This window comes from Haliaeetus albicilla, chromosome 4 (assembly GCF_947461875.1).
Source record: "Haliaeetus albicilla chromosome 4, bHalAlb1.1, whole genome shotgun sequence".
NCBI classification, from domain to species: Eukaryota; Metazoa; Chordata; class Aves; order Accipitriformes; family Accipitridae; genus Haliaeetus; species Haliaeetus albicilla.
The window spans coordinates 36,656,717-36,678,664 of NC_091486.1; the positions used below are offsets into that span (position 1 = coordinate 36,656,717).

The following is a 21,948-nucleotide window of genomic DNA, read 5'->3' on the forward strand; positions in this document are numbered from 1 at the left end:
TAGAAATCTGGGAATGTGGAAAGTCACAGAATGATTATGGGAAAAGAGTATTTATGAAACACAGTAGAGATTGAAATTGCGTCCTTGGTTAAAATAGCAGTCAGACCTGCAACAGCAACGCAGTAGCATTTCTATCAAAAAAGCCATAAAAGAGAGATACATGAAAGTAATCCAATGTTTATGAGTCACACCTATTCCTTGTTTTCTCCTGAGGAATCACAGATAGGGATCAGACATAAAAGACCAAATGTGGCTGATATTCCTTCAAATTTTGAATTCTTGCTTTCATCCATTAAGTTATAACTAACTTCTGTCAATGAACTGGGAGATGCAGAAAGACATACACATACAGTTTCAATGCAAGAAGAAAAACACTAAAGTGATACTGAGCTGTAGAAATTAGCAAATGTGACTGCGAGAATCAGTGCCCAAGTTCTGCATTGCAAGGTTAACAAAAATGTGGTGGAGAAATAGAGGTATAAAGGGAATAATAAGAATATATATTAAAAAAAAATCAGCAGCTGAAACAGGCAACTGAAGAAAACACATGAAAACAAAATTTAATGTTTTAAAATTTTATCCAATTCAAAAGAATCGCAGGAAGGAAAAAAAGTCCTCAAGCATAAACAAAAAAAATAAGCAGCAAACAATAAGCAACAAAAGTAATATATAAAAAAGCTACCAATCGAACAAGTACAGTTGATGAAGCAACCCTAGGAAGCTTCCCAGTAAAAGACAGAAGATCCTAAAATTCTTTCATGTAATAAAGCCTCTAGACAGACATTATTATATAGCTGCTTACAAGGGGAGGACAGCAGAGACAACACACAAGACCTCCAACTCCATTAGTTTTTGTTTTAATTTATAGAGCATGCTAAAGCATACCAAGACATTAAAAAAAACACAAAAGTAAAAACAAGAAAAAAAACTGGCAGGTCTGAATCTTGTGCACATAGATAAAAGGGTTATTTAGAACACTGCTAAACAAAGAATATTGAAATGACATCTGAAAAATAACAAGCCCAACTGGGATCATAAGCTTTTCCTTAAAAAAAAAAAACCACAAAAAAAACCACACAGAACACAACCAAACATACTATCCAGTTTTAAAGCCATCCAGGCTTCTGAAGGAATTTGCAAGAAAAAAATTAACTGCAAATTCTGAGAGCATACAGAATGCGTAGAAGTTCTTCAAGCCAGTACAAGACATTCATAGCAAACTGAGAATTCCTACAGAAAAATAGGCAAGCTCTTTGTTTTACACCCCACCCCAAAAAATCTGGAACACTGAAGAAACTTTGGCAAAAAAAAAATTCACGCATACTGTACATATATTGGATGTGTCATGCCAATTCTGCTAAAGCACAATTAACTATGAGTAAAAGATTGTGTCTACTGAGAAAGCAGACTGAAGAAGGCTAAAAGGAAAGTTTCAAGAAAACTGAATGTGATAAAATGTGATAAAAATAGAAAAGAAATAATAAATAATAGAGATGACTGACTGAACTGCATGAGTATGATGAAGAATGACATTAAATTTCACCATGTTGTGCACCTGTAAGGCCACTCCAAAATAAAGTGCTAGAAGGGTTTCATCCATTGTGACAGGGCTTAATGGATAAATTTTTAAGAGCAAGAAAAAAACCTTTTTATCAGGGGTTTTATTGCAGGAAACTGTCACTAAAAATCAGCAGACTTCAGGCGATGAGCAAGAATCCATTGTTTCTGCCCCATCATTCTCCAGTCAGCTACACGTCTTCTACAGGGACACTAATGTCAATCTCTCTTTTCTAACCATTCATCAGATTTTGTGAAACACATAAAAATTTTACTGGAGCAGGCCAACAAGTTCCAAAATCACTGCCAGCAAAAGAGGCAAAAGGAAAAATGGGATTACTCTACTGTAGCCCAATTTTACTAGAGACTAGTTTGAAAAAAATCAGTTTAAATGGTTTGCCTTCATTTTCAAGCTCAACCAACCTGTTAAGCACCAGAATCCTTCTTTACTCAAGCAGCAGGAACACCATCAACTGTAAAAAGATCCTCCAAAAGGCAATTAAGTACTGGCATGTTCTGTTCTATATTATGATAAAACTTACAATAGCGGAGATTCAAAGTCAAAATTGTGTCTTTAGCAATAACATATTTTAATTAGGGGTGAGCAGGGGAGCCACCGCAACAGTCACTGGAGAAGCCAGAACCACCACATTGTTTGCTCTGGCCTGAAAAGCTATCAGCCTATGAATCTCATCTACCCCTATGAATCTAGTCTACATGGTAATAGTCTACATAATGATATTCAACCTCAATTGATCTATTAAACAGTGATAAGAAGAATATTAGCTCCCGTACTACAGAGATCAGATTCCAATTTAATACCATGAAACAGTAGTCTTAAATGAAAACCTTTCTTAATCTCTTATAAACACATGAAATCTGGGATGAAAATTCTGCAGATTAACTTCAGACACTTCCGAATAGTTCTGATGAAGGACAGGCATAAGCACACAGAGAATGAAATTAAAACTACAGCTATAATTGGAGTGCCACAGAAACATGTGGTTTTTGCCATGAAATTCAATCTACACAATGGACGGTCAGCTTCATGGTTAACATGATGCAACGTACACCACCGTAAAGGTTAGATTAAGACATTCTTGGTCATTCACCACAGAAAGAGCACTGAATATACAATACATTTTCTGTTAAGTGATAAAAGAATATTATGTTAGTAACAAAAATACGGAAAGAAAACCATCAACCTCACTTCTTTAAGTGGCTACCAGGGCCAATCAAGGAAGTCTGCATTTAAAAAAAGATCAAAAAAAAATCAAAACACAAAGAAAACAACCTAAAAAGATTCTCAATTTCTGTTTCTTTTCTATTATTATTTAATGGATAAAATAAGCCTTCTGTTGTATTCGGAAGTCAATGCGTTCTCCATTTTTAGAGAAAGGTAAGAGCCAAGAAAAAAAAGCTTTTGTGTTTTTTGTGATAGAGCTCAGCAGGAAAACAAAACAAACCTCCTTAATACACATGCCTAGGAACCTGAATTTATGACAAAGCTAAATAAACTGGATATAGTAACAACAAGCTTTATGTTTTTCCACAATACAGCACTGTTTACTCTCACTTGTTAAAGTGGTTGTGCCTTGAAGAGTATAAAACTACATCAATGAAGGCCAGATAGAGACTATGTTTATATCGATTAATCTGTTCTGGTCAGGTCAGTGATGAACTGCACTGCAAGCAGTGAAAAAACCTGTGTATGTTGAACCAAGGCTTACAGCTTAGCTTCTATCTACTTCAAAAAGCAACTTTATTGTATCTTACACTGTTGCTCCACAGTCAGACTGAATGAGTATAAATGGACCTATTCTGCCCACTTCCCTGTTCTTGGTCATACTCAATCCAGTTCCCAATGTCATATTGTAATTACCTGAGCCAGTACCCAAAGAAAGGCACATCAGGCAGGAAAAGTGTGGCAAGGGATAGAGAAAGACTTCAACCACCATTTCAGCAGCATCATTGCTGACTCAAACAACTTACAGAACTATGGTGTGAATGTCCAAACCATGCATACTCTAAGAAATCAAAGCACAGACACGAGCAGAATTCATACATCCATAACAAAACAGAACTAGTAACCATGTAATTGCAGTCATTCACAATGCGATTTTTCACGTATCAGCTGTTCCACTAGCCAATGCTTTGCCACATATACCTATAGGTCTTTCTAATATCCACGTGCCAGGGCAGACTCAAATGAACGATTGACACATTTCCAGATAAGTGACAAGATAAGACATAGCAGAGAGCTCTCCACCGTTCACCCCTCCACCATGTAAGAGGCTGAGAGTACAGTTAATAAGTCGCCTTCTCAAGACATGTTACAAATATGTCTTTGAGCTGCAACATCTCTTTAAAGATCTTACCATGTAAAATGTTCCTAGGTACATAGTGAAATGCAAGTTTCAGAAATCTGTCAAGGTATGTCAAGATTTGAAAGAAGTTTGCTAGCTAAGAAGAAATACACTTCATTCTACCTTACACAAACACTGTCTAGGACTTAACACTTGCGTCGTGTCTTCTAAAAAGCAGCTGAGCATAATACACAATTGAATACTGCTGGGGTAGGGGTGGGAGTATTTAGACCATAAACAAACAGGATCAAATTGCCCAAGAGTACACATGCCTTGCAGCAAGCACAAGAAACACCACAGTAAATACCACACACAAATATTCTTCAACAGCATCTGGCAAAATTCACCATAATGAATTCAAAATATTCAAAGCAATTATTTCCAGCCAACCACTTACTACTTTCAGAACTGAGATCTTTAGCATTTTATTATGTTCTTTACTGTCAAGGCATATTTATTCAGTAGTTTGACATTTTTTCCCCCTGCCATTTGGCTAAGCAACTAAGAACTTTATTCAGCAAAAGTAACTTCCAGATGACCTAGCAAATGGAATTGATTTGGATTAAATTGCAACAGAGTATTTCAGTGTTTAAGCAGTCAAGGGTATGCCAGTAACATAACACATCTCAAGTATATTCCACTAATCTTATTAAGTATGTTTTTATTTATCTTTCACTAAACATCTATTTTATGGTCCATTTCTTCAGACGTTTTAATCACTGCTCAGTTACAATGTCAAAAAACTTGAAGTCCGAAATTGAAAAGCACATAGAGTCACAACATAGATAATTCTCTGAGTAGGAAGTACATAAAGGGTTGCTGTGGAATCGTTAGGGTTTATGACTATATGCATATTTACTGTTTTGCATATTTTACACATCAGTTTTGTTAGAGTTGAAAGCTTTCCCTTAAGGCTCTTTTAAAGTAGCACATCTAGGCATACACCACAAAGTTGTCCAAGGCAGGCATAACAGAACTGTCCTCAATGATCTTTTTGAGGGTGCGAGGGCAAGAGAAGGGAAGGGACAAGGAAAAAGGAAGGAAAAGGTGCGCACACACAGGAGAGATACTATACCTTTAGTTTAGAGCTGAAAGGATTTGAACTACACTTGAACCAAAAATCTCTTCCATTCCTCAGCTTTTGCTTGCTCAGCTTCTGTTTATTTTTCTGACTCACTACTCAAAAAGTTCCTAGATCCTAATCAAGCCTAACAATGCTACAGAGGAAACACAACTCCAAAATGGGAAGAGGAAGAAAATCTTATTTAGGAATTCTTCATAAGCCGTAAAATTACAAAAACTCAGGATATCCTCCAAGAATGGTAAGAAAAATGCTACTTAATAAAGTACAATATCCTTAAGTCATCAAAATATGACCTGGTTCTGTATTCTGGATGTCAAGAGCTTAGATGATGACTATTTGTTCTGATACTGAACTTCTGTTTGAGGTATCCCAGACCGCTCCAGGAGTGGGGTTTGGAAAGAAATTAAGGTTCAGGCAACAAGAATCACAGATGAGGAAATTCTTAAAAATATCAGAGAATCAGTAACTAGCAAGATATCTGGATACATGGAGCATATGAAACACACAATGTCTTCCCAAAAAGTCTCTGTTGTCAGAGAGCGTCTGTAGGAAGAAGCTTTCTACTCCACCTTAAATGATCACCTTGGCCAGCAAAAGGAGCTACACATGTTCCACTTCATCAAAAGCCTCATCTCTTAGCACTTGAAAATTACTTACTTTCCCCACACAGTACTATCTCTCATCTGTATTAGCCCTCTGTCATTTTCTTCATCTGGCTTTGAATAAAATATGTAAATACATGACGTTGCATCTATTTTTATCAGTTGTTAGTGACTACATTGTGTTCTTTAGAGATCTAAAAGTAAATACTACATTGCTGCTTTATTTATGAAATCCGGGAATTTAAAAGGAAACAAAACAGACTAATATGGGAGTAAAATTCAAATAAAGACAGACATTTTGTAAATGCATTCTAGTTCAACAAAATAATGTTTTCTCTTAGGATATCCTTTATCCTATTAGGCTCAAGCCTGGGACAAACAAACTTAAACCTTAAGCCACTGCAAATTGTTCACTAAAGCATGTCATTCTTTTCTGAATCTGAGGCTGGTTTTAGAATTCATAGCACAAATTAGTCTACATTTTGAAGACAGGAAAGATTGAAGGCCATCAGTTATATTGGGAGCAAGCTGAAGTATGTGTATTAGTGTGTACATGTTATGCTTGCCATCAAATACCAAATGCTCATACAGAATAGTCTATATGATATACATGGCCTTATTTCTTAATTATCTATTTTAAATGCATAGCTACATGAAGCATGGTACCATGGCATCATATTATTGCTAAGTAGTCAGCCCCTCCTCCTTCCCCTCAGAAAACGCAACAACAAAAGAGAAGATCCAAAACAACGTGAGAATTTTACATCAACTGCTTTGGATAATGACTAGCCATTCCCTGCTGCATTTGTGCAAGACTGCGAAGTAAACATACATAATACAGAACACTGTGCATTAAAGTAGTTACTCAGAAGTATAGCATACTATCCTTGCCTACTGTGATATAGATATCCTCCTTCCTTGCAGCAGCAATGTCACTTCTGCAGTAAAATCATTTTTGCTTTGCCAATCGGTACAAAAGCAAAACAAATACTAGCACTTTTCTAAGAGAAACAATCAACAGTACTGTCAACTGCACTTCAGTTTCCTGACAGATTACTACGATACCTATGTAGACTGTGCTTGCTCTGTGAATTTTCCATGCTGGCAGACTTGCTACGTCTGTAGCCATCAGCTGTCTCATGCCATCCCAGTCAAAACCAGTAAAAAAGAGCCGCTAGCCAGAGCCAGCATAACTGTACTGACAGTTGTGGATATTACCAATGCAAGCACATTATTCAGTACTGCATGGCTGAAATGCCAGCTAATGATTTGGATTCAAGAGTTACTCTTCATATTGGAGAAAATTACTAATACAAAATCAGTCTAGCAATTTAATAGCTACATGCAATATCGTCAGACATAAAACATGGGGAATGAAACTGAGACCTCTGGGAGAAGTTATTTAATTTTGAAAGAGAACAATAAAAAGCTCATATGCTCTTCTAGTTTACATTTGCTGTTAATGACAGACTACTTGTGACAAATTTACGAGATTACAAGTTAGTATGGACAGGTTAAAACGCAGCTTGCAGTTTCTGCTATTTTTCAGTGCAGAAGCAATAGTCTTTGAGAGAACTGAAGCTGGGAACTATAAAGTTCCCAAGTGCCCTCTCCCAGACTGACTGGTTTCTTAAGAAGTATGAGTTCAAACCTGTGGGGACTAAGCCAGAAATAGAGCTCCCATCACAGTATAGGATAGTAGGGGAGGTTGTAGAATCATTTGGAATGCTTCTAGGTGAGTTCTTTTGGTCTCCAAAAAAACCCTAATATGCTTCTATAAAAAAAGTAGACTCAACTTTGGAGAGTTGCACTAAACTGTACGGAGAGCAAGCAATTTAATGAGAACCCCAACGTTTTTAACTGGCTAATAAAAATGTTACTTACTTTACATCCTGCTTTCCCAGCCATGGACTTCGGCCCAGCCCTATTCGTATATTGCCTTTTAGCCTACCAGTACAACACACTACACAAAAACACGTGTGAAGACAAAACCAACCTGTTACTGAGAAAAAAAAACAACTACAAACTTTCATTACAAGATGTGTACAGCACTGCTTTGGTACTTACACATGAGCTGTTTCATCCAGTTAGGTGAAATCTGGAAATTATCTCTTTCAAGAACATTAGCATTATACACACTAATGTTGCAGTTTATCAGTGTTGACATACTGCATTTCATACCACAAAACACAACAGAAGCAAACAATTAAGTGCAATTACTGGATGGCACAGAAAGATAAGAGAATTAGTAACAGCTCCAGCCGCAAAATTTGTTGGAAAAGTATTTCTTCCATCCTAAGCCTATTTGTACAACAGGATAAATTGAATATTAATATAACATATAACTTACAAAATTAGCAATGCAATTTTTAGGCTGCTTGAATAAAGAAGATTGTACTAATCTCAGATGTTAAAGACCTTTGTGTTTACAAATCCACAGTACACTCTGCTTTAAAGCTTACACATGTGAAACAGATTAAGGGGCACAATGGTGGGGGTTAGTCTCTCAAACTACTTTCTGCTGTCTACATAGGCCCCTGCTACTATTTTCTGTCCCAAGTAAAGATTCAGCATCATATTATACCACGTACACTTCACCTCTCATTGTTGCTTATTACTTTGTTTTAACAAGTTTCCTCATGTTACTTTAATGACAATTACTCTAAAATAGGTATGACTTGTGCATACCATACCCCACAATATGAAACCACCATTTAGCTGGAACCCCAGCCGCCCACTGCTTTGGAAGTGATGGTTCTGTCACCTTATCAACTGGGAAGCAGAAGAAAAAGGTACGGTATCAGCTAGTACTTTCAGCTCTAGCATTGAATCTCCTTTGACTTCAGCACATGAACAAGCAGTTAGAATCATCAGCAGAGGCCTCTTTGTTATATCTGAATATAAACTAGGCTGAAAATGAACCCTTTTGACTAATATCTCTCTCATTTAAGACTGAAGTGTGTATCGTCAGAAGCTCAGGCACAGTGGTGCCATCATTCATCATTTTAGGGCAAGTCTCATAAGATCTGTTTTTCTTAAAGATCCAAGTCCTAAAATTTTGAGCTTGTGTTAACAAAAAAAAAAAAAACCAACACCAAAACCTGTTTTCAATATAAAATAAGCTTCAGATCTACGTAGTTGCAAAAAAAAAAAAAAAAAAGCTTTAAAGAAGGAAAACAATGCTAAATGTTCAAAAAAGACAAAGCCTATATTATTTTTAATCTCATTATTTTATTATTTTTTTGCTAGGGAACCCGACTCATGATCTTTGAATGCGTACGGCTGCCAACACAGCATGTAGGAAGAAAGCATTAGAGACAGCACGTATCTGCACAGCAAGGCATTTGGAAAGATGGTCTGGACAAACGTTAAGAAAACAGGTTTGAGGACGCACCAAACTTTTTTAAACAACTCCTAATGTAATTGGCATGCAAAGATGACTGCTGTTCCAAACAGCATTTTGAGATGTGATTGCAGGAAAAATCATTTTTTATTGGGAACACAGTCCTTTATCTAGGCTCATTACCTCACTTCTGTTCTACCTTCCAGAAGATTTCACAACACACTAAGAAAGAAATGCTGTTGTTTCAAGAGATATCTTCTTTAAAAGATGTGTACACACACACACAAAATAAAAGCTCTCAATCTGACAAAAGAGAAAACATATTGATTAATGTTAGGAGTACCTTTATGCATAGGAAAAACAATAGTTACACAGGGCAGCAGACAGAAATCGCCAGCACTAGCAAAATAGCTACTTGCCAAAGCCCAGATGGCACAGACTGCGGCTGCGAAGAAACCAGCTCTCCCGGGGGTCCCCCTGCCACAAGCAGTGCTGCAAGGCTGAGGTGAGAATGGGCAACCACCTCCCTTCCAGCCACCTTTCCCCACTGCAGCAGCAGCCTTATCCCAGCCTTTCTTCTGGTGGAAACAAAGTTTGGGCTTGCATAGGCTGCTGAGAACTCAAACTGTTAAGGGCTGCACAGACTTAGTGTCCTAGGTCATTTGGAAAGTTTAAGCACAATGTTTAAGTTCCTAATGGCCCATCCTGCCTAGAAGGAACTGAAGATCTGACATCTGCATTTAAAAGGACAAAAATGAAAATGGAATAGACTATTAAATGTCGCAGCAGGTACAAGTCAGGATTCTGTTTTCCACATCATGTTACTACTGCATTTCGCCTTTGTCCAAGATTGCCCCCATTAAAACTAGGGGCATAGAAAGAGCACAGAACAAATGAAAAAAAATCACATGAAAGATCTTGAATAGTTTCAGAGAACCAGCAGTCCTCAAAAACCGATCTCATTTTCTCTAAAAATAGTAAGTAGGAATTTGAATGCAGTTTTAAAGTTTTCATGTTATTTTAGGGATTATTAGAAGATCAAAGCACCTTGGAGATTAGGCTCCTCTATCCAGATCTATTCCCAAATACGGGAGTACCCACATACCCTGCTCCACTAAAGCAATACAGCATGCTAGAAACAGCCATCATACACTTTTGAATGCCAGAAGATTTGCCTTAAAAGTCATAACTTTTTCAAAATGAAAGTATTCTTTACTTGCACTGGTCAAGATCTCTCTACACAGGAGAATAGCACAGGAATAACCAGAACGTCTAAAGAATTTCCACAGATTATGGTTCTACTTACTGGTGACAAAAACCTGCAAATTTTAGCAACTTCTTAGTTTCAAAGAGCTAAAAAAAGTAAGATTAAGTCAGCTGCAGTCTCTGCTCCAACTAGTGTGTTATTAAGAGAACTGTTTACCAAGTTACACTCGTGCAAACTAATGCAAGGCAATGGTGTTCATCAGGTATTGCTGACAGAATAAACTGAAAACCATTTGGCAGCACAGATGTTTCTGAATCTTTATAACTGCAAGTGAGATAGAAAATGGAGAAAACCCAGCTCAATCAGAGTCAGACATAAAATATATGCAGTACTAACAAAGTGAGTAGAATATAAAGCGTATACTAATAAACTGAGTAGGTCAGACTCTGGAATTAAAATAACAGAATTTCTCAATGCCTGCCCTTCAAAATAGAAAAGAATTTTGCAGAAGTTAAAGAAATCCAGTATGTTAATCTAAGGGGCTTTCCGGTACTACTTTGCCGCATTATCAAGTAGCCTGTGTGAAACTATAGGTGTTATGAAGCCCGAGTTCTGCTTCTTGCTCCAGTGAAAGCTTACTACTTATATGGCTGTTGGAAACTCAGGTCTCGTCTCTTCTACAGAAATGTTTGTTTCATTAAGCTACAAAATTCTACATTCTTTCTTTCTTTGCCTAATATGTTATTACACCCCCAAAAAGTAAGTCATTTCAACCTAGGAAATGATAATGTTTTAATTCAGAGCACCCTCTTAGTTTGGTGATAACATCTGCTTAAACTGGCAGAGGGTAAGAGGAATGACAGTGTAAATTCTTTCCTGGGAATTCATGATGAGTTTCCAGCTAGATAAATTCTCTATTGAAATCCTGGATAAAATTTACGTGGTAATATCACTTCCTTCTCTTGATGTTCAGTTTAGTGTAACAAATGTGTTTTGAAACCATACAGCAAGTGGAGGCATTTCAGATGACCTTCTGCTTATTGGATGGGGTAGAGCTGCAGCCTCAGTAGAAAGCATTTTTAAGACTTAAGAGCTACTACTGGCCATTCCCAGAGTTCTTCCAGTGCCCCTGGGCAAATGAAATGGCACAGACAGGTCTACACTTGCACATCTACGACTAAAAGGGTGGGCAATAGCTCACTGTAATGCTACTACTGCATTCTGCCATTCCTGCTAGGTCACAGGTACATGCCTTGAGGATAGGCCACAAAATGACAAGTAATTGAGTAAATGTAATACCTCCTTCCTCCTGCCCCTAACCACCACAGGCCATGAGTGTAAACCCAGGTTAAGGGTATGTATTAAATGGTAATAGTTGGCTATTCCACAACAGCAAGTCCACAAAACAGTTTGATGTAGCATTTAAGTCATGGGGCATCTTCAGCAAAGAACTGATAGTGGGGTAGTGGGACTAACTGCATGAAAAAAGCCAGGGTTCTGATCTCTGGAATGTAGGAGATACTAGGAAGGAACTGACTTCCACTGGGAACAAGAATATTAATAAATATATCTACATGAAAAGTTACATATTGAAGGTAAGAGAACTCAAGAGAACATTGTTGGGTAGCTATGAAGAGGCACTATGTGTTGTAACAGGGACAGTACTGTTTGTTCCTTTATGGGATACAACCTGATTCGCTCAAGGCACTTGACGCTTTAAAAAATCAGACTACAGTAAGGCGAAAAAGGGGATGGGGAAAATGTTTATTTGTGCCCAGTTAGCATACTCTTATGTAACAACTCTATTCAGTCATTAATTTGGGATTTTTTGTCTCGAGAGCCGATTTACTTGAAACACAACCTCAACCTCTGCCACGCACTTCACCATTGACAATAACTGAAAATTCTAAGGGTGCAACGATTTTTGTGAAGTGAACCTGGTGGACTTTTCAGCTCTCAGTGCTCTACTCCCTCTCTTGAAAAAACTGACAGAATTAGAATCCTGCCACAAGTCATATTAGGTATGTCAACAATTCAAGGATAAAGCAGTTCATTTTTTTGTTCTTTCAAGCTACATTAGTCCCCCAGTTGAAGCTGAAGTTGGCCTTTCATTATTTCATGTGGTAGTTCTAATTATTTTCTTAGGACATGTTCAAGCAACATGCTCTTAAGGAATTATCTCAAGAGAAAAACTAATTCTATCATCATAATACAAATGCTAGTTTGTTGTATTTGACCTCTCAAGTTCTTCATACAAGTCTTTTGATCACAATTTTTAGAGCGTCCAGTAATATTTACAAATGTTGTATGAACACACCCATGCAGACACACCGCTATTGAACCATGAGATGTAACCTTGTCTACATGCAAGGGACTAACAAATTATTTTAATGAGCTTGTAAAGGAAACTCTGAAATGTCACATTAGGTGAATATTTTGCAGAGCAGTAGATACACAATCTTTGAACTCTAAAAACACCTTGAAAAGATTACAAAGTTGTCACCAAAGACTAAGGAGGCAGTACCAACCATTAGTTTGTGTAATAACCACTCTCATTGTCTGCTCTTGTTAATTACATCTTCCTCCTTTCTGGTGCTCTAGTATCAGTTTTGTATTTTCCCTTGTGATTTAAAATGCTTTACACAGAACATTATAGTGTAGTTTGCTGTTGCCATCTAGCATTTTCTCCTTTTCTTTTTTTTCTGGCATCAAAATCATTTTGATTTCTGTACTTATCACTCACAAGACAGGCCCAATGCTAGCTGGATCACATTTAAGATTTTCATCCTTACTTCTAAGGCAACCTGACTTGTGCTTGCTTCTGCTTATTTCCAGTCTCTTACCTACCACTGATATCCCTGCCACTGTAGCTCTGTTACAAACCAAACTGCTCCCTTGCATCCTTTGACACTGTGCCGTAATTCCTAGGCTTTTAATCCACAAATCACTCTATTCAACCTCTTTGCATAAATATATGCCTTTAAGGAGGCCTATAATCACTAACGCGTCCACACACTTAAAAATAAAATGCGTACTAAGGCTAATAATCATGAAATTATTGTTCTTTTTTTCCCACTATTTTGTTGTTCCTTTCCCTGAATGCACGTGGATAATCTCCAAATATCAGAGGTTGTCCCTGACGTACTACTACACAACCAATTGATCAAGCATATCTATTATTAGGAGGCAAACTTTTCCACTCATTTTGAAATTGCCATAAAAATAAAAGCTTGACCTTCAGAAAGGCTTTTTTTTTTCCCCCCTCAAGTGATTTATTTTGTCTTATTTTGATTACCATCCTAACTGGCAAAGGTTTGAAGCTCTGAAGTATTGTTTATCACTACAACAATGAAAGGTATGACTAAAGTTATAAGTTAGTCCAACATGCAGGGGAAGAAAATCACAGAAAAGAGAACGGTATTTCTAAAAGGACAGGTTCATAGTTATTCACATAAAATGTAAAAATGGATACTTATATTTATACTGAGTAGACCAAATATATTGCCAAGACATTTTATGTGTATCTATACACATTCAAAGCACCTTCATAATCACCTTCACGTATGGTTTGCTTTCCAGCTTATTAGGTTTTTTTTAACATCTGTTTAGTTAGATCTACAAAAAGATGACTTTTTAAAAACTTGCAATGCAACTGTAGGAACTGGCAATTTAAGAAGTAAGAGTTGCATAGTATTTAAATTAGAAACGTGTAATGACCGTCTGAAGTCCAAAAAAGACCCCAGAAATCTAGTTCTCTGTATGAAGAATACAATTAACCTTTACGGGCCTTTGATTGACCCTTGGTGCCTTTCAATAAATGATAGGGATGATGAAATTAAATGAGCAACATACTTTTCCATATTCCTCCAGAGAACTACCATACAACTTTCAGACCCCCTCAAACTGACAATTTCTCCCCGAATCTCCCTCTCCCGACTTCAAGCCAGCGGCTGCAGTCTTTGCTCGTATTTCAGTTTTCTATTCACATGACGATCCGACACACTACTCCAGTACTCCACCCTCCCAACACCCGGCTGCTCCACGGAGTTAAAATTAACTTGATGGTTTGGGTTTGTCTAAGACTGGAAGATCCTCCCTTGTAAAACAATTGTGCGTTCATCAGGCTCAGCGGCGAGCTCGGCTCGCCTCCCAACACCGCCGAGCTGCCACGGCTAAGCCCTCAGCAGAAAAACAAAACCTTGTCTCAGATAATGGCTTTACTGTACTTGCTGAGAACAAAAAAAGAAAAAAAAAAAACAAACACCAAACACCAAAACACGACAGAATGAAAGGCATTTGATTATTTTCAGCTACTTGAAATTCAGAAAGCCCTAAACCGCGGCATATCGCGTGCCTAAAATCCCCAAGTCCTTGCGGGCTTGAAGTTCGAGGAGAAAACCGCTGCAAAGCTGCGCCCGCCGCAACTTTCGCACCGCGCCGCGAGCCTGCCGAGCGCCGGCAGGGAGGGAGGGAGGCAGGCGGGGGGCGGCCGGCAGGTACCGCCCGCCCCGCCAACCACCCGCGGGCAGCGCCGCTTCCGCGGGTCAGACCTGCGAAAGAGACGAGCCCCGACAGGCGGCCGCGGCTGCCCCGCCGCCGGGGAACGAGCCCCGTTACTCACGCCGCTCCCCCCCCACCCCGCGCCTCCGCCGGCTGCGAAGTTTCCAGCCAAGGGCAGCGGCTGGGCGGCTAAGCCCGGGGCGGCGCGGCCGCGATCAACAGGCGCCCGGACCTCCCTCCCCGCTGCCGCTCGCCGACCGCACCTCGGGACCCGCGGGGAACGGGCGGCTGCGCCCGACCCCGGCTGCCCTCGTCCGCGGGAGGGGCGGCCAGGAGCCCGCGCTACCACCTCAGGACCCTAACGCGCACGCAAGCTGCCCCCCAGCCCGGGGGCCGGGGCTCCGCGCCGCCCCTCAGAGAGGAGCGCCGCGTACCTGGCGAGGTGATGGAGGCCGGCCCGCTGCCTCGCCTCGCCGCGCCGGCACACGGCACCCGCTCCGGCCCGCTCCCGCTTCAGCCGCGGAGAAAGTTTCCTGACGTCAGCGCGGCAGGGCGGGCGGGGGACCCCGCCTGCCTGCCTGCCGGGCTCGCTGCCCGCTGGGCCGAGCCGCCGCTGCTCCCGGGCTCCCCCTGCCTCCCGCCACCGGCCGCCAGGGAGGGAGGGAGGGAGGGAGGGGAAGGAGAAAGGGAAGAGGGAGGCGGTGCCTCCGGCACCGGCGCCCCGCGGCGGCGGAAGGGGCGCGCCCCGCGGCGCTCGGCAGGGGGCGCCGTCGCGGCCGCGCGCGAGGCTTGGCCGTTGGCGGGCAGCGGCGGCGCGCGACCTCGCCTCGCCGGGGTCTGCGGTGAGGCGTCGGGCAGCACAGACTTTGGGGTAGGCGCAGCCGTGAAGTCACAGAGTGGTCCTCGGTGACGCCGTCGCCGGGTGCAGCCTCACACCCAGCAGCGGCTGCCCCGACCTGGCTCCCGGAGAGCGGCCGGCAGCTGAGTCAGACCCAGGCCTCCGAGGGGCGGGACGCGCCGGGACGCCAGCGCCGGGTTTGGGATGTGCCGCTGCCCCGGGGCCGGTCCAGGGAGGACGAGCGCTGGTTCAGCCTCCCTTGCCCTCGAGGCAAGGGGCAGACTGGGAGCGTGGGTGCCCCGCAGCTGAAGGCCCACGGCGAGCGGTTTCGCTGTCAGCCCCCCAAGGCGGGCTCACGTTCCCGTGTCCGAGCAGAGGGGAACAGGCCCCTCGGGGCAGTACAGAACTTAAGGATGTGCGCACCTCACCTGGCATCACAGCTGATTTGAATTAAGCTCTGCCTCAAGGAAAGTCTGATGAAGCAAAGAGCTGTGAGGGAAAAAAAAATCACAAAGAGAAGACAGGAGCTGAGAAAGTGGGGAATGCAACGTAGTACCTCTGCATTCCCCAAAGAAACATCTTTTGAGGGAAAAAAACGTTTGTAGAGACACTTCCACAGGTCTTGGTTAAATCTACAATGAAGAATATGGCTGTTGTGATAGGGTACAGATATGTAACATTCTGACTTTGAAGATAGTGTCTGAGGCGTACAACCCCAATTAAAATGTGTTTTAGAAACACCAGAACACAGTAGATCAATGTATTTTTATGCCAGTCACGGGAAATGCAAGTTAGGGATAACAAATTTCTTGTAGAAGTGAAAGGAATTAATGTCTGCCATATTTCTTTTATTCCTGGTGGCCTTCTGCCATGATACTGCCAGGAAGGGGGCACGTAGTGTCTTTGGAAAGGCAGGAAACTCATCTGTCATTCCTCTGCCTGAGTTTTTTCCAAAGCACAGTGAAAGATGCCTTTCATTTTTCATTAATCAATAGACAAACCTCAAGAATAGCCATTTAGCAGAACAAAACGTCACTGAAATCAAAGTAAAGGTGTTTTGTCTGCAGTAGGCATTTTCTTTTTTTGAAGGCAAGAAGGAAAACAGTTCAGGGTGGCAATTTACAGTTAAGAGTGGAAAGATCATGACAGAAAAAAACATGAAGGGTAGAAGTCAAGAGCAGGCAGCTTTTTAAATCAGTAAGCCCTAGATAATTCCATGCGTACACGTGAATTACGTAAAAAGTTAATTAGTATGGCTGCCTTTTCCATTCACTACTAAAGTCCAAAATACGTACAAAGCAAATGACTAGTAAATTTGTCTGCTCCAGAGATTATTATAAAGCTGCTGAAATTTTCCTTCAGTTCATTCTGTCCCACAAAGGAAAGAAAAGCTAACATATTACATGGTTTCAAAGTTATTTGTGAACTTTACTATCAAACTAACAGGCTATGAAGAGTTGCAAACAATCACTGTGTGGAAAGTTGTGACTGTGGAAGAATCATACCAGCTGAATTACAAGAGATAAATAGAAGTGAAATTCTGAGAAGGAAAGAAAGTAGAAAACACTTTTGGGGAAGTTGTATGGGAATTATATTCGAAATAACAACACAGCCAGGAGTTGCTTTCAGCATCCAGATACTAAACCTTAAAATATTTTTCTAGGAAAACAAAAACAAAAACCACACACAAAACCAAGAAAACCCCAACCAACCAACCAAAACCCACTCTAATAAACCTGTCTTTACTGCAATATTAAGACAGTTGAAGGAATATCTAATGAATTCTTTCATTCACAGCTGGTCCATGACTGGTCAATACAGAAACAATTTTTTTTTTTTTTTGCTCTTGTTGCTGACAGCTATTCCCGCACACACTTCCACAGCATCTTGTTGGAGCCGACAACTGCATTGCATGCATCTCCTTAGCCATTTGTGCCTGTCAAAAACAGTGAGAGGAAGGATGGGAAGAGAGATGATCTATGCAATCATGGAAGACAAGTAAATTGCTACCAAGAACCTTGTTTTTAGTAATTCCTCACAAATAAAAAACACAGAGTAGTCTAGTTTATCAAAGTTTGAATTGTTAATTGTGTTAAACATTTAGACTTATTTTTCATGTTTGTATGATTGTTTTTTTCAAGCAAAAAGGTAGTTTGTGTACTGCTTTCTTAGGCAAAACTGCAGTTCATTTCGGTGCCAGGAAGCATCTTCATGTATCTGGCTTTTCATAACATACATCCAAAGTTGGTCTCTGTTATATGTCGTAAACAAGTACTCAAACTTGTTCAGTAAGTGTACTGTTTTTATTTTGATTAGACAAGCTCAGCTACACTCTGGTTAGTAGGTGGAGTCTCAAAGTTTTGATCTACCTATTAAAAATACTTATATATATTTCTTTGTAAAGTTATGGACTCCCTTACATGTTTTATCTTTCCCAAAACTAAGCCTCAGTAGAATTTTACTAAAACTCTAATAGTCACAACAGCAAAGCAGAGCACATGCTAGACAAACAGAAAACATTTTGGCTGTTGAAGTACATGTTATCTTCAGTTTTGCAAAGGTGATTTAGAAAGCAAGTAAAATTAAGGGCACTTTAAAATTCTTTTATGTTACCATAGCAGATTCTTCATCAGAGAAAGTTAAAAATAAAATACAATACAGGGGTGTTTTTTTCGTTACCAGGTTTTTCTGAAGTCAAGTATATTCGATGAAGTCAAGGTAGATTTTGTCCAAAATCAAGTTATACTATTTTAAATGCAATAAAAATGTAAGTACAGAGTATATTACTCAGGAAAGGACATTTTTCAAAATCCCTTCTGCATGCAATTTTTCATTTAAAAAGTGAGACTTTATAATACAAGAAAAAATACTCAGTACATAGGAAGCTTCATCTTTCTTCTGAGATATATTTTTGACATAATCTGTATTGCAGTGCTTAAATAAAAGGAATGTAGAGCAAACCTATTTTCAACTTAAATTTGATGCATATTATTTGAAGGGAATAGAAGAAGATGATTTCTTTCTTCTACTGTCATTTTTTACCATCACCAGTGGCAACCGAGGGGTGGAATGAGAAAATTATTTGAGAGGAAAAGCAGAGCAAAAATATATGAACTCCAGCATTAGTACCTCTTCATCTTAATTGTTAATTGGTGTCATCCAGAAGCAAAAGGCTAGGAGCAAAAAAAATAAAACAACAACTTCCTCTGTGGTCTAGGTCCCCCAACGCCTGAAGTGGACAAAGTCAGGTCATTACTGGGGCTATCATTCTCGAGCATTGCAGAGAAGTTGAGCAAAGAACCAGGCACACAAGAAATGGAAAGAGTATACTCAAGAGAGAACAAAATCACATTTCATAAACATGCTTGCACCTTGGCTCCTTACATGAATGGATTGGTTTTATTGTTCTCATGAGGTTGTAAATGTCAGTCATGTAAACAGATGGTGAAGACTGAGTGGAGATAAGAGGATGAGCAAAATCCATGGAATCAGTATTCATTGAGATCTGGAGCTATGACAACATCAAAGAGTAAATATTAATCACTTGGACTGATTTACCAGAAAATAGTTACTAGAAAGAACAAAGACTAAAGGATTGCACCAATTACAAAACCTGAGAAGTTTTACCTCCCTACTGAGCACTGTCTCACCTCTCACATAGACCAAAAGCTACCACTAGTCTACGAGGACGTTGAATAAATAAGAAACCAAAGCAACTCCCGTTCAGTCTAATGAAGAAACACTGCCAGGGAAAATTTTGCTCCCAATTTCCTATTTCACTTCTAGGCCTTTTAAAATATTGTCATGGTGGTGTAACGTACATCCCCATTTCAAATTTTCCTCACTTTGCCAGAGAACTGTAAATTGCCACATTGTAAACAAAAATCACATCCCCACATTGATCTTAATGATCTTAGGAGGATGTAAAAAAAGCTCTGTATTTCAATCAAGGGAAGGACATCATTAGCAGTGCGATCAGTTCCTGTATCAGAGATGACAAAGGCCAAGAAGACCTGCGTACCCACACAACTAGCTGCCTTACCTTCTGTAAACTTAACCAACCAGGTAACAGGGTAACTGTTGGACAGCGCATCAGAGCAGATGCTGATCTCGAAAGCAACTATATAACATCATGTTACCTGAATTTTCACTTTTGTTTGACAGTTGACCAAAAACTCTTTTGAGACGAGATTTACTGAGAATGCATGACAGAGGCTTATATACATTAGGAGACCTGATATGGAACAGGTTGGGAGAGAGGAAAGAACATGAGAAAGGTATCTTTTCTAGCTTGCTTAACTGGGAATGCAGTCGTGATTCAAAGATGTGAAGGGTTATTGACTCAAAATCACAGTATTTCTTGCATTCCTCTTATGTTCTCATTTATGAAAGGATTCTTGCTGGATATTGGATACTGTCTTTCCTCATTATTATGTTGTTACTGAGGGTTTTTCATCGTTGTAAAACTTTAAGTACGGAAAGAACTATTACATTACTTGATTCAGTAGGTGTCATAGGCTACTCAATTTTACCCAGGTGTCTTAATTATTGAGTTGTTAAACTCCATTCAGGGCCTGAGGAAAATAGTGTCAGACAGGTGAGAAAAACAGGGTGTCAACAATGCTCAAGTGTGGATGGTGGTGGAGGTGACTGATTTACTGTTGATCATTGTAAACCTGAGCATGAGATCAGTATCAACTACCAATATATCTAAAGAGGAAGGTCCTCTATGCCATTACTGTCAGAATTTCCTTCCCAAAGGGGGTCAGTCTCTGTATCCCTAAAGCTTTTTGTGGAATTATGTAACATTAAAAGTACTGTAGCCACCATTACAAAATATTTCCAAAATAGAAAAGCAATTTTTCATGTAGAACTCACAGACTAATATTGATTATATACCTTGCATCTACAAAGCCAAGAGAAAGAAACAGATTGGGCATTTCATTTAAAGTTTTGAGAAAAGAAAACAGCGATAGAGAATTTTCATTAAAAACAAAAGGCTAGTATGTAGTATTCTTTGCAGAGAACAAGAGTGCAAAAGGCATAATACCATTGCTTTTTTTTCTGAGCCAGTTATCCTTTGAAGTGTGGCAGAATGTCTGCTTATGAAATTCTTTGAAATGGTCTAAGTTGCTCACTCCATGACAAAAACCTAGAACAATATGACAACCTAAAAAATAACCATGCCATTACCTTAAGACAGAAAGAATAAACCAAATCATTACTCTATTATTTGTACTACACATGGCTGTCAGTTTTTGAAACTGTTCAGTATTTGAAAACAAGGCAACAAAAATGTACTCAAGGGTGCCTAAACCAAAGTAAAATTTCAAGCTGGCTCTCATTGAACTCGCAAGGATTTTTCCTGTGGACTTCAGAGAGAGTAATGTTATAATATAGTAATAAAATACTTACACAAGAATAAAACCTCTAAATAGAAATAACTAATCTGTTTCAAAGCCTTTGCTTTTAGGGCTTCTCTTAAATCAAATGTTAGGAAGGAGATAGAGCTCTGGAAGAATCTCTAATGCCTTGACATAAACATTACAGCATCTATCAACAGGTAAATTGGAAACTAAAATCTTCAAAGCTAGTAAAATAGCCTAGGCAAGGCCTCACAAAAGCCAAGAATTATTTGAGGCCTTAATCAAGGCCAAATCAATATTTTATATGCATGTGTCATAATTCAGACTTTCGTCTATGTTCCTTTGCTTCTTTTCCATATGTAATACTTCATTCTACTTTATGCAAGATTGGATGTAGATGCATGTGCAGCTAAGGATGAGTTTCACTTATTCACATTAGATACATTTCACCAAGACTGTGATTTGTATCTCCAAGACAATATAAGTGATGCATGCATTTAATATGCATGTTAAAAACCCTTGGATTATTTTCCACATATAATGTAAAACTGAAAAGTTACAAAAGAGAAGAAATTTGGTAATACTAGTAGAAGGCTAGAGGAAGGATATGAAAGCTGAAGACAGCACAGGGTTAATCTTGAAACAAAGAACCTAATACTGGAAAAGAAATAAAGCCATGTTATACAATATGCATTTGTTATCTATAGGAAAGGGAATAAACATCCAATTACAACTACACTGTAATTTCAAGTCTGAAATGTAATTAATTATCTACATTACTTGTGTTCTGCAGAAATGAACTCTATTCTCTTGCAGTCAGCTGTACCATCATTTTTAAAACCACTTGTCTCCATCATGGGTCATTAATATTAGCAAAATCATGACACATTTCATGCTTACTCATTTTTCATAGAAAAAGCATGGGTTTTTTACAGAAGTTTGACACTGTAAATATTTTTATATACACCCTCTGTCCTGGAATATACATGTCTGGAAAGCAGAAAGAGCTGTTAATCTCTTCCAGTGGCTGTTCCATCTAAGAACAAGAATCCTCAGTAAATTCCAGACAATGAATTTGTCTTTTT

The 21,948-nt window shown here is 39.4% G+C and overlaps 1 protein-coding gene across 2 annotated transcripts in view; it reads right to left on the minus strand.

Moving 5' to 3' along the window:
- The window catches only part of GULP1 (GULP PTB domain containing engulfment adaptor 1), a 165,246-nt gene extending 150,019 nt beyond the window's left edge, over window positions 1–15,227 (minus strand). Inside the window, exon 1 of one of the 2 annotated variants that reach the window (XM_069781922.1) lies at window positions 15,094–15,227. The gene's annotated coding sequence lies outside the window, so the exon portion shown is untranslated. The remainder of the gene's footprint in view (window positions 1–15,093) is intronic. The other variant, XM_069781923.1, reaches the window with a different exon arrangement.
- Between the last annotated feature and the right edge of the window lie 6,721 nt (window positions 15,228–21,948).